This window comes from Apium graveolens, chromosome 7, assembly GCF_009905375.1.
Source record: "Apium graveolens cultivar Ventura chromosome 7, ASM990537v1, whole genome shotgun sequence".
Lineage (NCBI taxonomy): Eukaryota > Viridiplantae > Streptophyta > Magnoliopsida > Apiales > Apiaceae > Apium > Apium graveolens.
This window is the reverse complement of record NC_133653.1, coordinates 82,794,292-82,809,582: the sequence shown is the minus strand read 5'-3', so window position 1 is coordinate 82,809,582 and position 15,291 is coordinate 82,794,292. Positions and strand designations below refer to the sequence as shown.

Sequence of the window (15,291 nt, the reverse complement as noted above, 5' to 3'; positions counted from 1 at the left end):
TGAAAAATAAATTTACAGAGAATTTTGAAATATTTATAATTTATATTCCAATTAATTTCCAATTAAATCAAAATAATTTTGATTTATTAGAAATTAATCTGCTGTAACATATTAGCTGAGTTCTTGCCTTTAGGATGACGAATTTAACATTCCAATTTCACCAACAAGTCTAGTGAAAGTTGCTTCATCCAAAGGTTTAGTGAAAATGTCAGCTAATTATTTTCTGTTGGAACAAAAATAAGCTCAATAGTACCATTTGCAGCATGTTCTATAATAAAATGGCACCTTAAATCAATGTGCTTTGTTCTAGAATTATTAATTGGATTAGCAAAAATAGAAATAGCACTAGTATCGTCAGACATAATTGAAATTTTGTGTGACACTAGGCCATAATCCATTAGTTGATTTTTAATCCAAAGCACTTGAGAACAACAACTTCCAGCAACTATGTATTCAGCCTCAGCTGTGGATGTTGACATAGATTATTGTTTCTTACCATACCAGGATACAAGTCTTTGTCCAAGAAATTGACAGCTTCCACTAGTGCTCATTCTGTCAACCCTACATCCAGCAAAATCTGCATCTGTGTATCCAACAGCTTCAAATCCAGTTCCCTTAGGATACCACAATCCCAAGTTTGGTGTTCCCTTCAAGTATCTGAAAATTCTTTACAACCATCAAATGTGATTCTTTTGGATTGACTTGAAATCTTGCATACAGACATATTGCAAACATAATGTCTGGTCTAATAGAAGTCAAATACAACAAAGATCCAATCATTCCTCTATAACCTGAGATGTCTACACATTTTCCTTTCTTATCTTCATCCAACTTTGTAGTTATAGACATAGGTGTTGATGCAGGTGACTAATCAACCATTCCAAATTTCATCAATAAATCTTTAACATACTTGGTTTGGCTGATGAAGATTCTATCACTTCTTTGACTGACTTGAAGTCCAAGAAAGTAACGTAATTCTCCCATCATGCTCATTTCATATTCATTCTGCATGAGTCTTGAGAATATTTGACATAATTTTTCATTAGTATAACGAAAAACTAGGATCATATCACCACCATGTTTCTTGTAGAATAGAGTCTTGTCAATTGTTCCTCTAGTGAATCCATGTTTAAGAAAAAATTCTGACAATGTGTCATACCAAACTCTAGGTGCTTGCTTTAGTCCATAGAGAGCCTTTAGTAGTTGGTAAACAAAATCTGGAAATTTTGAATCTTCAAAGCCAGGTGGCTGTTGCACATAAACTTCTTCTTCCAACTCACCATCAAGGAATGCACTCTTTACATCCATTTGATACACTTTGAAATTTGAGTGTGCAGCAAATGCAAGAAAGATCCTTATTGCTTCAAGTCTTGCAACTGGAGAAAGTTTTTTATTATAATCAATTCCTGCTTCCTATGAGTAGCCTTTTGTAACCAACCTTGCTTTGTTTCTTGTTACAATTCCGTTTTCATCCATTTTGTTCCAGTACACCCACTTTGTTCCAATTATACTTCTGTTCTTTGGTGCAGGAATAACTTCCAAAATTTATTTCTTTCAAATTGATTTAGCTCTTCTTGTATGGCAGATATGCAGTCAGGATCAAGTAGAGCTTCCTTAGTTTTCTTAGGCTAAATTTGTGAAAAAAGCATGCATTTAGATATTCATTAGAAGTTGCACTTCTATTCCTCATACCATCATTTGGATCACCAATAATTGCATCTCTTGTGTGACTCATATCCCATTTCCTGGTGTGATTTTGTTGACTTGAATTTTCTGCATTTTCTTCACTATTGGCATGACTTGCAGAACTTACTCCTCTTTCTCCTCTTGAATTTGTGCTATCAAATTTAAGTGTATGAGATGAGCTTTCATTCTCATGATTCACTTCCTCAGTTGTCTCTTCATTCATTCTGTTGCATGTGTTGATTTCAGCTTTATCTTCAGAATCACTATCAATGTTCAAATTTTCAAACTTAAGGGCTTCAGCTTCATTTTCACTAAGGCATTCCAAGATGGGACACTTGTCATCATCAAAAGTCACATCTGTGCTTTCCATAATTTTCTTTTGTTCAAGCACATAAACTATATAGGAAGTTTTTTCCAATGAATATCCCAGAAAAATTGCTTCAAAAACTTTAGAGTCAATTTTTCCCACATATTCAGAGTTGTCTTTTAGAACACAACACATGTAGATGATTCACAATAGGCTTCCTTTTTGATAAGATTGAGTAGGGTGACTTTCCAATATTTTTGTTGATGAGATATCTATTTTGAGTGTAGCATGAAAAGTTGATAGCTTCTTCCTAAAAACTTGTTGGCAAATTGGCATCTTGGAGCATTGTTCTAGCAGCCTTAACTAAAGTTCTATTCTTCCTTTCAACTACTACATTTTGTTGAGGTGTTCTTGCAGCTGAGAACTCATGAACAATTCCCCTGTCTTTGCAGAATTTACTTAGAATTCCATTCCTGAATTTTGTGCCATTATCACTCCTCAATCTCTTTACACAGTTTTGATCTTCAGCATGCTTCTCAATTTTCTTGATGTGTTCAATAATAATGTGTGGAGTTTCATCCTTTGAATGCATAAAATCTACCCATGTGTATCTTGAGTAGTCATCCACCATCACAAGTGCATATTTCTTCCTTGAAATTGATAAGACATTAACTGGTCCAAATAGGTCCATGTGAATAAGTTGCAGAGGTGCACTTATGAAATTCACAGCTTTACTTTTGTGATTCGACCTTTTCATTTTGCCTTTTTGACAAGCCTCACAAACTTCATCTTGAGAAAATTCCAAGTTTGGCATGTCTCGCATTAATTCCTTTTTCACCAAGGTATTAATTTCTTTGTAGTTCAGGTGAGAGAGTTTCTTGTGCCACAACTTGCTTTTCTTAATAGATGCCTTGGTGTAGAAGCAACAGATTCCATCCTTATTTGCTGAGTATAAATCTGCAACAAACAGGCTTCCCTTCCTTGCTCCTTTCAAAGCAACTTCACCAGTCTTTTTGCTGATTATTGAGTAGTCTCCTTTGTCAAATGAAACCTTGAATCCTGTATCTGTAAATTGACTGACACTCGGGAGATTCACTTCAAGACCAGCTACCAATGTTACATCTTCAATGACAACATTTCCAGAAACTAACTTGCCATATCCCATTGTGAATTCTTTGTTGTTGTCTCTAAAAGTCACCAATGGGCCAACCATCTCCTCAAATTATGATAGCAGGGCCTTATCACCTGTCATATGTCTAGAGCATCCACTATCAATGATCCATAGGACTCTCTTTATTTTTCCCTGCTCACAATGAGGATTTAGTATGTTTAGCTACCTAAACAGTGGTGGGTACATTCTTTATTTTAACAGAAGTTAAAGAAGTAGAATTTGATGCTTCAAAAAGAACAGTGTTCAATGACTTATTTGCATTTTCCTTTTTAGTTGTAGATCCAATTTTAACTTCTTTGAGATCTACTCTCAGTTTATGACATCTTGTCGTCACTTTCATATTACAAGGAATGCAATCAAATTTGTCATAAAAGGAATAGGGATCTTCAACCTTTGCTTCATTGTATTTGAATGCTCCCACTTTTGGCTCACTAACAACCTTTTTTACAAAGGTGAGTTAGATGATTTATAGATCCACACTTTTGACATTATTTCCTAGGAGCATCTGCAACAAATGCAAAGTTATTGCTATTGTTTACTCCAATCTTCCCATTCATGCTCTTCTTTTTCTTTCGTGCATTCTCAGTCTTGATTTTTTTGATTGGTGTCTTAGAAACTTGGTTGACCATGGGCTTCTTTTTATTTTAGCAGCAGGAGTAGTTTCTTCATTTTTTTTCTCATTGTCTTCATCTGCAAGTTCTTTCTTGATGACCAACTCAACTTTACTGAAATTGACTTCACATGTCTTGAACAAAGGTGCATCAACTTTTCTCAGCATAACTGGGACATCTTGATTTGCAATTGCTTTACCTTTGTCACCTTCATTCTTCTTGTTGTTGTTCAAGGCATCATAGTCCCAACCAATAGCTATATTAGCACATGGTTCTTCTCATGGTACTGTCTAACCAATAGCTAGGGAGATTTTGACATATTGCAACATTAATCATTTACTATTACAATAGTCGAAAGTTAGTGTTATAATAGACATGCTGGTGTTGCAATGGTGTAACACTACATCCACCTGTTACAATAGCTTATTTACTTTTTTTTATTACTTTAATTTTGATGAGCCATGTAGGTGGGATCCACACTTCGAGCCCATAAAAGGTGTTACAATTGTTGATATACTGTTACATTTGCAATTATCTATTCATTTAATTATTTAATAATTAATTATGAAGTATTTAATAATTAATTATTAATTATTTAAACATCATTAATAATTACTTAATTAATTAATAATAATAAATTTATTATTAATTAATTATTAATTATGAAAATATCATTATTAATTAATTAATTAATAATTAATTATTAACTATTTAATAACTAATAATTAATTATTAATTATTTAATAACTAATAATTAATTATTAATTAATTAATTATTAATTACGAAAACATCATTAAACGACGTGATATGTGGGTCCCACAATGGTGACGTGGAATGTGGTCCCACAGCGGTGACGTGGCATGTGGTCCCATAACGGTGACGTGGCATGTGGGTCCCACAGTGGTGACGTGGCTCTCATAAAACAAGTATAATAGCTTACTATTATAGACAATGTAAATATTTCAATAGCTTACTAAAGTGTTACAATAGCTACTAAAAATACCAGTAAATTGGGACCCGCATGCCACGTCACAATAAAAAATTGAAAATGTGCTGTTGGTATCTAAGCAACCCCAAATTCAGTAAAACATCCATAAAAACCAAGCCATCCAATAACCACAATATTCTAAAAATTCTGCATAAACAAGTATAATAGCTTTGTTTAGTTCAATGAAAGCTGAGGAAATTGCACGAAAAACTTTAAGTGGCATAAAATCTGGAAATTTTATTGTACCTTGCAACTTTGAAGGAGTCATGTTGTCTATAGCAACTGTCGGTCTATCTCCTCAGCCATAATTGTTGATGGCATTTGTTGAGCTGGTTGTTGCTGGTATTTTGCGCTTTACAGCCCTTTGTTTCTGGTGAAATTGGTATAGCAGCATGGGGAGATGGCATACAAAGAAGCGATGGACCCTGTAAGGTAGATTAATCTTTTTTGTTAGTAGTACTCAAGTATATTTGGGTTTACCATCTAGAATAAGCGAACTGTGAATCTGTCCTCATTCTAGACACTTAAAAATCAAAATTTTACTAAAATCTGTGATGTTTTTAACTACATAAAAAAATAAAATGACCAGAAATATCGTGTACCTCACTATTAATTTATCCACATTATTATTACGCCCTTGTTCAACAAAAAATCTTGAAAATTGAAAAAGGAACACTCTTAGAGATTACAAGTGAAGAAGCTTAGAGCAAACAACGTACAGGTTTTTCAATGCAAATTAATAACTTTGACGTTTGAGCTCCTTATAAGGATAATGTAAATGACGCCTCTAAAGATAGGTTTCAGTATTATTTCCAGCAGTAAAGATCGGTTACTTTTATAGGTAGACGGTAAGTAGGCATCGACAACCACGTGTCAACAATCCGATCATAACAATCTTTTCTCGATATCTCTATAAATCATGAATTTATGAAGCAATTATCAAGTCTCATTCAAATCTAAGAAGCATAATCAATACAAAGACTATAAAAAACTCACAGATCTGACACCTGAGAGAGATTAAAGGTTCTATAGCAACTGCACTGGATCTGAGTCTCATTCAAATCTAAGAAGCATAATCAATCTACAAAAGAAATTCAAAAAATCGAAACTGTTACATATCTATCTTTAAACCACCACTGAGCATACTTGTAAATCATCAGACACTCAAGATGTCAATATTAAATACACATGTACATTATGCTTCTCCTTATTTTTTTTAATATCTCCAAGAAAACACCTTTAAACCGAAATTGACAGACTAATTACCTTGCAACGACACACACACACATTAATATAAGCCTCAACTTGAGTTAGTAAGATGAAATTTCATATATATATATATATATCAATAACAGTTAACTTACACTAAAAAAATTCACACAAGAGTAAACAAGCACCATCAAGTAATTGAACATCACTCTCCATTTCTTCGTCGACTTCCCCCGGACCTTGTACTTCAGCCTCGCCTTCTACCTAGACATTATGCAAAACTTAATCCGTCAACTAATGTGCTAATACCAGCAGATGATCTACCATTAACTTCATAATGCATAAAAACATACAAATTTTAGATTTTACATTAGTAATTGTATGGAAATAAGCATAAAGGAACCCGAGAGCATAAAAGCAAATACCTCGAGCATCGCACAAAGTACATAAAAAGCTCAATTTATATAAAAATATAATTGTGAAATACGATAAATTAATAAAAATGATATGTAGAGAAACAAGGGTGACATAATAGATAATTTAATTAACAAAAATAGAGATACAACAGAACGATTGAAAGAACGAATCAAACATCAAGACACCAAAATTTCAAAAAACCATAAAAATATAATTTCAGGGTGAATTTCAAAATTCACCTAAGAAAACAAATATAATTAACAGAAAAACTAGGGGAAATAAAGAATAACATAATCAATATATAAAAAGCCCAAAACTGGAATTATAAGGAAGGGGGTTAAGTGAATTACAGAAGCATAATCAGGGGGTGGCGATTAGGTTAAGTCCTGATTGTGGAGTCGATGTTCTAATTGGAACTGCAAATCCCTAATTGGAGAGAGATAAAGAAAGTAGTGGAGAGAAAGAGAGGGCAGGGAGAGACGGGGAGGAGATAAGAGTTGAATGAGTGGTGGAGAGACGTGGAGGAGATAATGAGGTGAGGAGAATTAGTTTAATAAATAAATTCTGAATAAATGTTTTAAAATTAATCAATTACTTATAATTACTTATTTGTATTTTATTACTTTTATAATTCATGTATTTATATTTTTTAATATTTTGTAAATTTAAAAGTTATGTAATAGTGCTCATATCATCATGTATATCATTGCTTTCTAATTTTATATGTATTTTATTATTTTTATAATTCATACATTTATATTTTTTAAATGACATTTCGCTATTCGATTTTTATAAATGATGTGTTCAACGATCCAACCATACGGATGATATTAAATACCCTTCGTAGTGCTGAAAAAAAATCAAAAAATTTAATATCCCGGTTGTGTCGTATCTTAACAGAAAACGATGTGGGGGGACTATTACCTGTATTGTGTTCCGTCACAGTTTCGCTATTCGATTTTTTCAAATGACGTTTTCGATGATCCAACCGTACGGATGATATTAAATACCCTTCGTAGTGCTGGAAAAAAATAATCAAAAAATTTAATGTCCCGGTTGTGTCGTATCTTAATAGAAAAGGGTGTGGGGGGACTATTACCTATATTATGTTCCGTCACAGTTTTGTTGTTTGATTTTTTCAAATGACGTTTTCGACGATCCAACCGAACGGATGATATTAATATCCTTCGTAGTGCAGGGAAAAACTAATCAAAGAATTTAATGTTCCGGTTGTGTTGTATCTTAATAGAAAATGATGTGGGGGGACTATTACTTGTATTGTGTTCCGTCACAGTTTCACTCTTTGATTTTTTCAAATGATATTTTCATTGATCCAACCATATGGATGATATTAAATACCTTTCGTAGTGCTGGGAAAAAATAATTAAAAAATTTAATGTCCCGGTTGTGACGTATCTTTACAGAAAATGATGGGGTGGGATTATTACCTGTATTGTGTTCCGTCACATTTTCGCTGTTCGTTTTTTTTAAATGACATTTTTGATGATCCAACCTTACTGATGATATTAAATACCCTTCATAGTGCTGGGACAAAATAATCAAAAAAATTAATATCCCGGTTGTGTCGTATCTTAATAGAAAACGATGTGGGGGGACTATTACCTGTATTGTGTTCCGTCACAGTTTCGCTGTTCAATTTTTTCAAATGACGTTTTCGATGATCCAACCGTACGGATGATATTAAATACCGTTCGTAGTGCTGGGAAAAAATAATCAAAAAATTTAATGTCCCGGTTGTTTCGTATCTTAATAGAAAACGATGGGGTGGGACTATTAACTGTATTGTGTTCCGTCACATTTTCGCTGTTCAATTTTTTCAAATGACGTTTTCGACGATCCAACCATACTGATGATATTAAATACTCTTCGTAGTGCTAGGAAAAAAATAAAAAAATTTAATGTCCCCATTTTGTCGTATCTTAACAGAAAATGATGTAAGGGGACTATTACCTGTATTGTGTTCCATCACAGTTTCGCTGTTCAATTTTTTCAAATGATGTTTTTGACAATCCAACCGTACGAATGATATTAAATACCCTTCGTAGTGCTGGGAAAGAATAATCAAAGATTTTATGTCCCGGTTGTGTCGTATCTTAACAGAAAACGATGTGGTGGGACTATTACTTGTATTGTGTTCCGTCACATTTTCGCTGTTCGATTTTTTCAGAATGACGTTTTCGAAGATTCAACCGTACGGATGATACTAAATACCCTTCGTAGTGCTCGGACAAAATAATCAAAAAATTTAATGTCCCGGTTGTGTCGTATCTTAACAGAAAACGATGTGGGGGGACTATTACCTGTATTGTCCTCCGTCACAGTTTCACTGTTCGATTTTTTAAATGACATTTTCGACGATCCAACCGTATGGATGATATTAAATACCCTTCCATATACTGTGGCGCTAGAAAATGTTAAGAACTGCCTCCAGTATAAAGAAATTGGAGGTGTATATGTCTTGAATGGAAAGCCCCAATAATTGAAGCTTCTGAAATGTCATAAAGATTTGATGGAACTCGTAGATGCTTGCGAAAGTGGTGGAGAAATAAATTTATATGTGGACACTGTTGTTGACAAAGAATGCAAGCCACTGGAGCCAGGGGTGCCATTTGTAGTCGTACGACCGAGAAAAAACATAATTGAAAGTAAATTATGATTTTAATATGTGAAGTAATCAGGCTTGAATTGAATTTTGGACACAATTTGTAACAGCCCCAAATCTGGGGTCAGAATTGGGTGTCACTAAACAATCTTTACATAATATAAACCTGTATATTGAAATAATATACAGACGACCCCTCAATTCCGGATCGTTTACAGGTTATGGGATGAAACAAGAATCTAACCTTTTAAAATTTATATCAACTAATTACAATTTCATTATCTCTTTACTAATTTCCTTGTCTTATTCAATATGACATCTCCAACTTCTCACAACTGGGATTTCTCCAACTGTGATGTCTACTAAGAGCTACTTACTTTACTCCTCATTTGAAACTGAAAGAAATAAGAATTCACAAAGCAGGAGTGAGCCAAAAATTCTCAGCAAGTATCATAACTGATTCCCAAGTATCAATATCGAAAGAAATTTTCCAGAAATAATCTTTAAATAATTTATAGACATTTTTATTTATTGGAGGGGTTGAGCGAATAAACATTGGCCTTTATTAGGCTTTTATCATAAATTAAAAGCAACGAGTAATTTATTGGTTCATCTTTTCAGCCAGGGCTTTTTCCGGTTTTGTAATCATAACGGCTCTATACCCATCTGACCCACCAACATATAGGGTACCCAGGCATTATGGCCTCCGTAATTAAGGGTCCAGCCATTTCTGGCCCTTAGGGTCCAGCTCATTCCTGGCCCTTTTCGTAACCATCCACTCCATAGAGTATTTTGATGAAAACCATTTTCGGTTAAAACATCACGTTTCAGGGTTCGTAAATAACCCAGAATAATAGGTATTTGCTCAAGATATCACAATTCATAATAAGGAACAAGAAAAAAAAGGTACTTGCATAATTAAGAGTAATTACAGCGAAGTGTAAAATATTTAACTATTCTGAATTTAGAATAGAGAAGAAATACTGGAAATATATCATAAGAAAGTTCATGAATACTTGCCTCAATTGATAATCCCCTGATATTTAACTATCTGCAATACAACTCAGTTCTGGTATATCTGTATTTCCAGTGATAGGCTATCTGACCCTTCTTGTTAATCGCCATTCTCTGTTTATCTCTATTCTGTATTCACTCGTCTCAATACCCAACACAATCAAGATTTACTTTTACTATCGCTGTCTGGATTTGAACGTCTCGAACTATGTGTATCTATCAAAAAAGATACCATTTCAATTAACTGACAATGTATACTTGTCCATCATACGTTCATTCTTATCATCTACCCACCCGATAATAACAGATAAGGATCATATTCTGATCAGATAACATTTAAAAGACATGTTGAATCATAATTCACATAACACGTAGTCACATATAATTCATATAACACATAAGTCCAATCGTTAAAAGGTAGGACTCAAAACATCTAGAACTGAAACCAGGTCAAAAATAGTATTTATCTATCAATATCCGACCTAAAATGATTCATAAAACAAATTACCTTTCAATACAAAAGTATTTAGGCCTCGAAAGTAATTTTAATAGAAGTAGAATATTTTTCTGAGCCTAGAGGCGTTCGTTTCGTATTAAACGGACGAACGAACTATTTATTACGAATTTTTGAACAATTTCCGGAATTAAAACGGGTCTACGAATCATTTTATAATTAAATAATAGGGTTCGAACACCCGAATATGACTTTAAAATGATTTAATAATAAGTATCGAGCCTTGAAAATAATTTAAAATAATATTTTAAAGCTCGAAACTATTTTTCGGAATTTTTAAATCAAAATAAACAATTAAACCTAATTAAATAATTAATTACAATAAATAATCACAAACTTGATTAACAGATATACGTTCTTAATTTTCTAATTCCACAGTCATTATTTCATTTAAATACTCAACTGGACAATTTAACTTACTAACAAAATTTTGAGAAATAAACGATCGAGTTGCTCCCAAATCTATTAACACTTTGGCACATAAAGAATTCACATTAAGCGTACCTGCCACGACATCAGTATCCTGGATAGCGTCCTTTACAGACATATCAAAAACTCTAGCCCTTGGAGTCTCATTCACTGCTGGGGTAGATCCCATAATTCTCAATGCGTTACTGACTGGGGCCGGTGTCTTGTAATCCCTGGCTATATGTCCAGGCTTCCCACATTTAAAGCATGTAAATCCAATAGCTGAAACCTTAACCGCTGGATTCCAGGTAGGCTGATCCTTGTTCGTTGGCTCTCTCGTTGGCTGATTGCGGCATTCCCTTGAATAGTGCCCTTTCTGATTACACTTGAAACAAACCATGTTCAACTTATCACAAACTCCTACATGCTTCTTCCCACATACCTGACAATCTGGAAAAGTTAGCCTTAACTGATTTGGCTGATTCATGTTGACTGGACGGTTGCCTTGACCTCTATTGCCTACATTTTGTTTGTTGACATTAAAATTTCTCCCCGGCTGAAATCTGCCCTTCTTAAATTTGGAAACTTTCCTGGTTGTGACTGACCTTCATTCCCTTCAAACTTCCTCTTTTTACTTTCCTTTTCCTTCTGTGACATCTCGCTCTCTGTCTCTGCAATCATGGCATTTTATACAATTCCTGCATAGGTATCCAATTCAAAGATGGCTACCTTCCCTCTGATCCATGGTTCAGACCTTGCTGGAATCTCTTAGCCTTCTTCCTGTCAATATCTACATATGACGGCACCTACCCTGACAACTCTTCAAACTTACTCTCATAATCAGCTACCGACATATTTCCTTGCTTTAGCTCTAAAAACTTCAGCTCCATCTGATCCTGAACAAACTGGGGAAAATATTTTTCTAAAAATAATTCCTTAAACATCTCCCAAGTAATAACATATGTACCTTCCAATGTCTTCACAGTCTCCCACCAATAGGTGGCTTCATTCTTCAAATAATAACTTGCAAAGTCCACCTTCTGTTCTTCCTTCACTTTAACTAAAGCAAACGACTTCTCTATTTCCTTTAACCAAACATTTGCTTCAATCGGATCTAGGGAACCCTTGAATTCTGGTGGGTTTACTGCCTGAAAAGTTTTGAAAGTTACCCGGGGATTGGTTTGTCTTTGTTGTTGTTGTGTCAGGTGAACTGTTTGTTGGGCCAAGATTTGAAGAATCTGGGCTATTGCTGGGTCTATGGGTCCTGGGTTTGCATTCTGGTTAGTATCATCTTGGTTGTTATTGTTGTTGTTGGTTTCTTCATTCTGGGTGTTGGTGCGGGTATTTCTTCTGGGAGGCATTTTCTGTAAAGAATCAAACAATTTATTTATCTTTTAAACAAATCCTTTGCATAAAAGAGAAGTTTTGTAAAATAGAAATATCTCTTTTTGAAAACATTTGTAACAGTTGAACTAAGTAAATTGCATGCTTCTTTACAGAATATAAACAGTTAAGGGAATAGGGTACGTGATATCATAAGGGTATAACTGGTACAATAAATAAAATAAAGTAAAACAGGTGCAGTAATGTAAATGACAATGCTGGAAAGCAAAAGGTACTGATATATATAGATCAAAAGTTTTAGGTAGTACAAGCGTAAAGACGCTTCGGAAGTAAAAGCAAAAGGTACAACAAACCTACTCACTAGTCAGCAAATCTAGTCTATGTATACAACCCAAAAGTCTACTGATACATACTATACACTACTGTACATACTAAACAACCACAACAGCACTAATCAACATCTCCATCTCTGTGCCTCTGGCTCATGGCAAGTCTGGACCTCCAATCTCCTCAAGCTCCTCCAGAACCCACTTAGCCCACTCCACAAGAAAATCAGGGGTGATATCCTCATGAGTAGCCTCAGCAATCCTCACAGCAGCTGCTCTCCGAAACACCTGGAGCCTCTCTCTGAGTCGCCTCTCACCACTCCCAACCTCTCTGGTACGCATTATATATAATAACTCCTGAATCTGACCCTGTAGGAATCGCTGCTCCATAAGGCATGCCTCGAACTGATGATATGGGACATGATAGGAAGAGAACTGGAAAGGTACACCTGTAACTGAGTGACCAGTAAGACCTGAATCAGCAGGTGGGGGTCCTCTGATAGGTGGTCTCATGCCTGGGGGTGGAATAGCCTGCAGTGGTATGGGCTGCAACACAGGTGGGGGTAAAATAGCCAACACTGGTGGAACAACAGGACATGGATCCGAAGATGGTCCTCCAACTGAGGGCTCTGAGTGATCAGCTGGTACGGAGATGAAAAAGTCGGCCATCGCTGCTATCTGAAATCATATCGCAATATAAGAATCTCGAACCACAACGCGAATTATACTAATATCTATTATACCGTCACACTCATCCTCTCGATGTTCTATCTTTCTATTTCCTTACTTCTAATCCTAACCCTCTACCCATTCCCGTCAACCTAGGCTTGTGTCAGTGACTTATAACCTGTAGCTCTGATACCAAACCTATGGCGCCCTCCAAACCCGGGTCAGAAGTTTGGGGTCCACACACACACTTATTTATAATCTGCTTTTAATAATAATAAAGATAATAATAATTTGCAGTGACCCTACTTACAAACTACCACGGACCGCAACAGGTTTAAGTATGTCCACAAGCCACAGACATACACTTATTTTATAAACGTCCAAATCCCGACAATTAAAACTCAGTTCTGAACATTTAACATTATTACAAACTTTTACAAACTTAAACTATCTCAAAAGCTGCCATCTAGCTTAACTTGATCAACCTGGACCCCTAGCTCTCGCACTGGATTGGGGATCCTCACTACCATTTGGTTCCTTCTTAACTGGAAAAGAACATAAACAACATCGCACAAATAAGCTAACTAGCTCAGCAAGTCACAATGACAAGACTGAGAATAATGATCATCAAGTGAAAGGGGTTAAGGTGTTAAGTGAACAATGATTAATGATTTAGAATTGGATATTATATTTTCATTTTAAAAACCAAGGTTAGGCTGCTGATCAGTCACGCACTAACCCCGAGCAAGGCACGCGGCTATGCTCTAATTACTGGATCCAAGGCACGCATTGGTCTAACTTGACCACCAATCTGGTCTGACCACGAATCTGGTCCAAAATTTTATAAAACAATCCAATTCTAACATAATAACAGAATAAACAATGTAAAGCAATAAACAAAATCATAAGCAACATTGGATATTCAATAATGAAATGGTTGCAATCTTCACAAATGATCAATATGTCAATTTCAAAGAATGGCTGTTAGGTAATGAAAGAATTGGATAACAAAGGAATCAAAGTTTCAAGGTTGCAAGGATTTGGTCTTTCAAAGCATAAGGTACAATGGTTTGAGTATAAGCAATTTGAGTCAGTGTTTGGCATTTAGTTTGTATATATTTCTAGAGTAGTATCGTATATTTGTGATTCGTATTCGGGTATACAACAAGCAATGGTTTAGAAAGAATAAGGTTTACGGCTCAAAGATCAACAACTGGAATCAAGGTTTAGGGTTCAGTGCTTCAAAGCACATGCAATATGAAACAAGACTATTAATCAACTATAATATATCTCGAGAAAGTTCAGAATACTTTTCTGGCACTAGCTTGCTAAACTGCACTAATTTCCAATCACAACCGTCTTACTCCTCGACTATTTGCTTCCCTTTCTTAAGCCTTGCCTCTTCTGCTCACATATCATAAACATCTATCAATACTCAACTCATACGATTCTATTCGATATACACTTCTATCTACCCTTCGTTTTACCCAAATCCGATTAACGGACTGAAAGTTACGCTATAAACAAGTAAACACCGAACATATAGACCGACAGTTAAACAACAAGTCACATATAACACGTAACACGTCAAACAATGACATATCATTTATAAAGGAGACTCGGGTCATAAACAGGCTTTCGGGTATTTAATATGATTTTTAAAACATTTTTCGGAATTAACACAGGACGTTGGATAAATTTTAAAGCAATAAACAAGGTACGGTTGGCTACATCTGTCTTCAAAATAATTTTCTAATAATTATCGAACCTTGAAAACAATTTAAAATAATATTTTAAAGCTCGAAACTATTTTTCAGAGTATTTAAATCATTTTTAAATAATTAAATCTAATTATATAATTAATTAAAATCAATTAATAATTAATTAAATCAATTAATCAATTAATTTTCGAATTAATTGACCAATTAATCAATTAATTATTAACTAAAATTAATTAACCAATTAATTCAGATTTATTTTTGAATTAAAAATAATTTTTGGAA

At 34.6% G+C, this 15,291-nt stretch overlaps 1 long non-coding RNA gene across 1 annotated transcript; it reads right to left on the bottom strand.

The window, feature by feature from the left end:
• Nucleotides 1–5,016: 5,016 nt before the first annotated feature.
• On the bottom strand, nucleotides 5,017–6,855 carry LOC141671197 (uncharacterized). The gene is made up of 4 exons (XR_012554999.1): nucleotides 6,741–6,855; nucleotides 6,129–6,237; nucleotides 5,761–5,845; nucleotides 5,017–5,189 (listed from the first exon to the last, which is right to left on the bottom strand). It is a non-coding gene; the product is annotated as an uncharacterized LOC141671197 (long non-coding RNA).
• Between the last annotated feature and the right edge of the window lie 8,436 nt (nucleotides 6,856–15,291).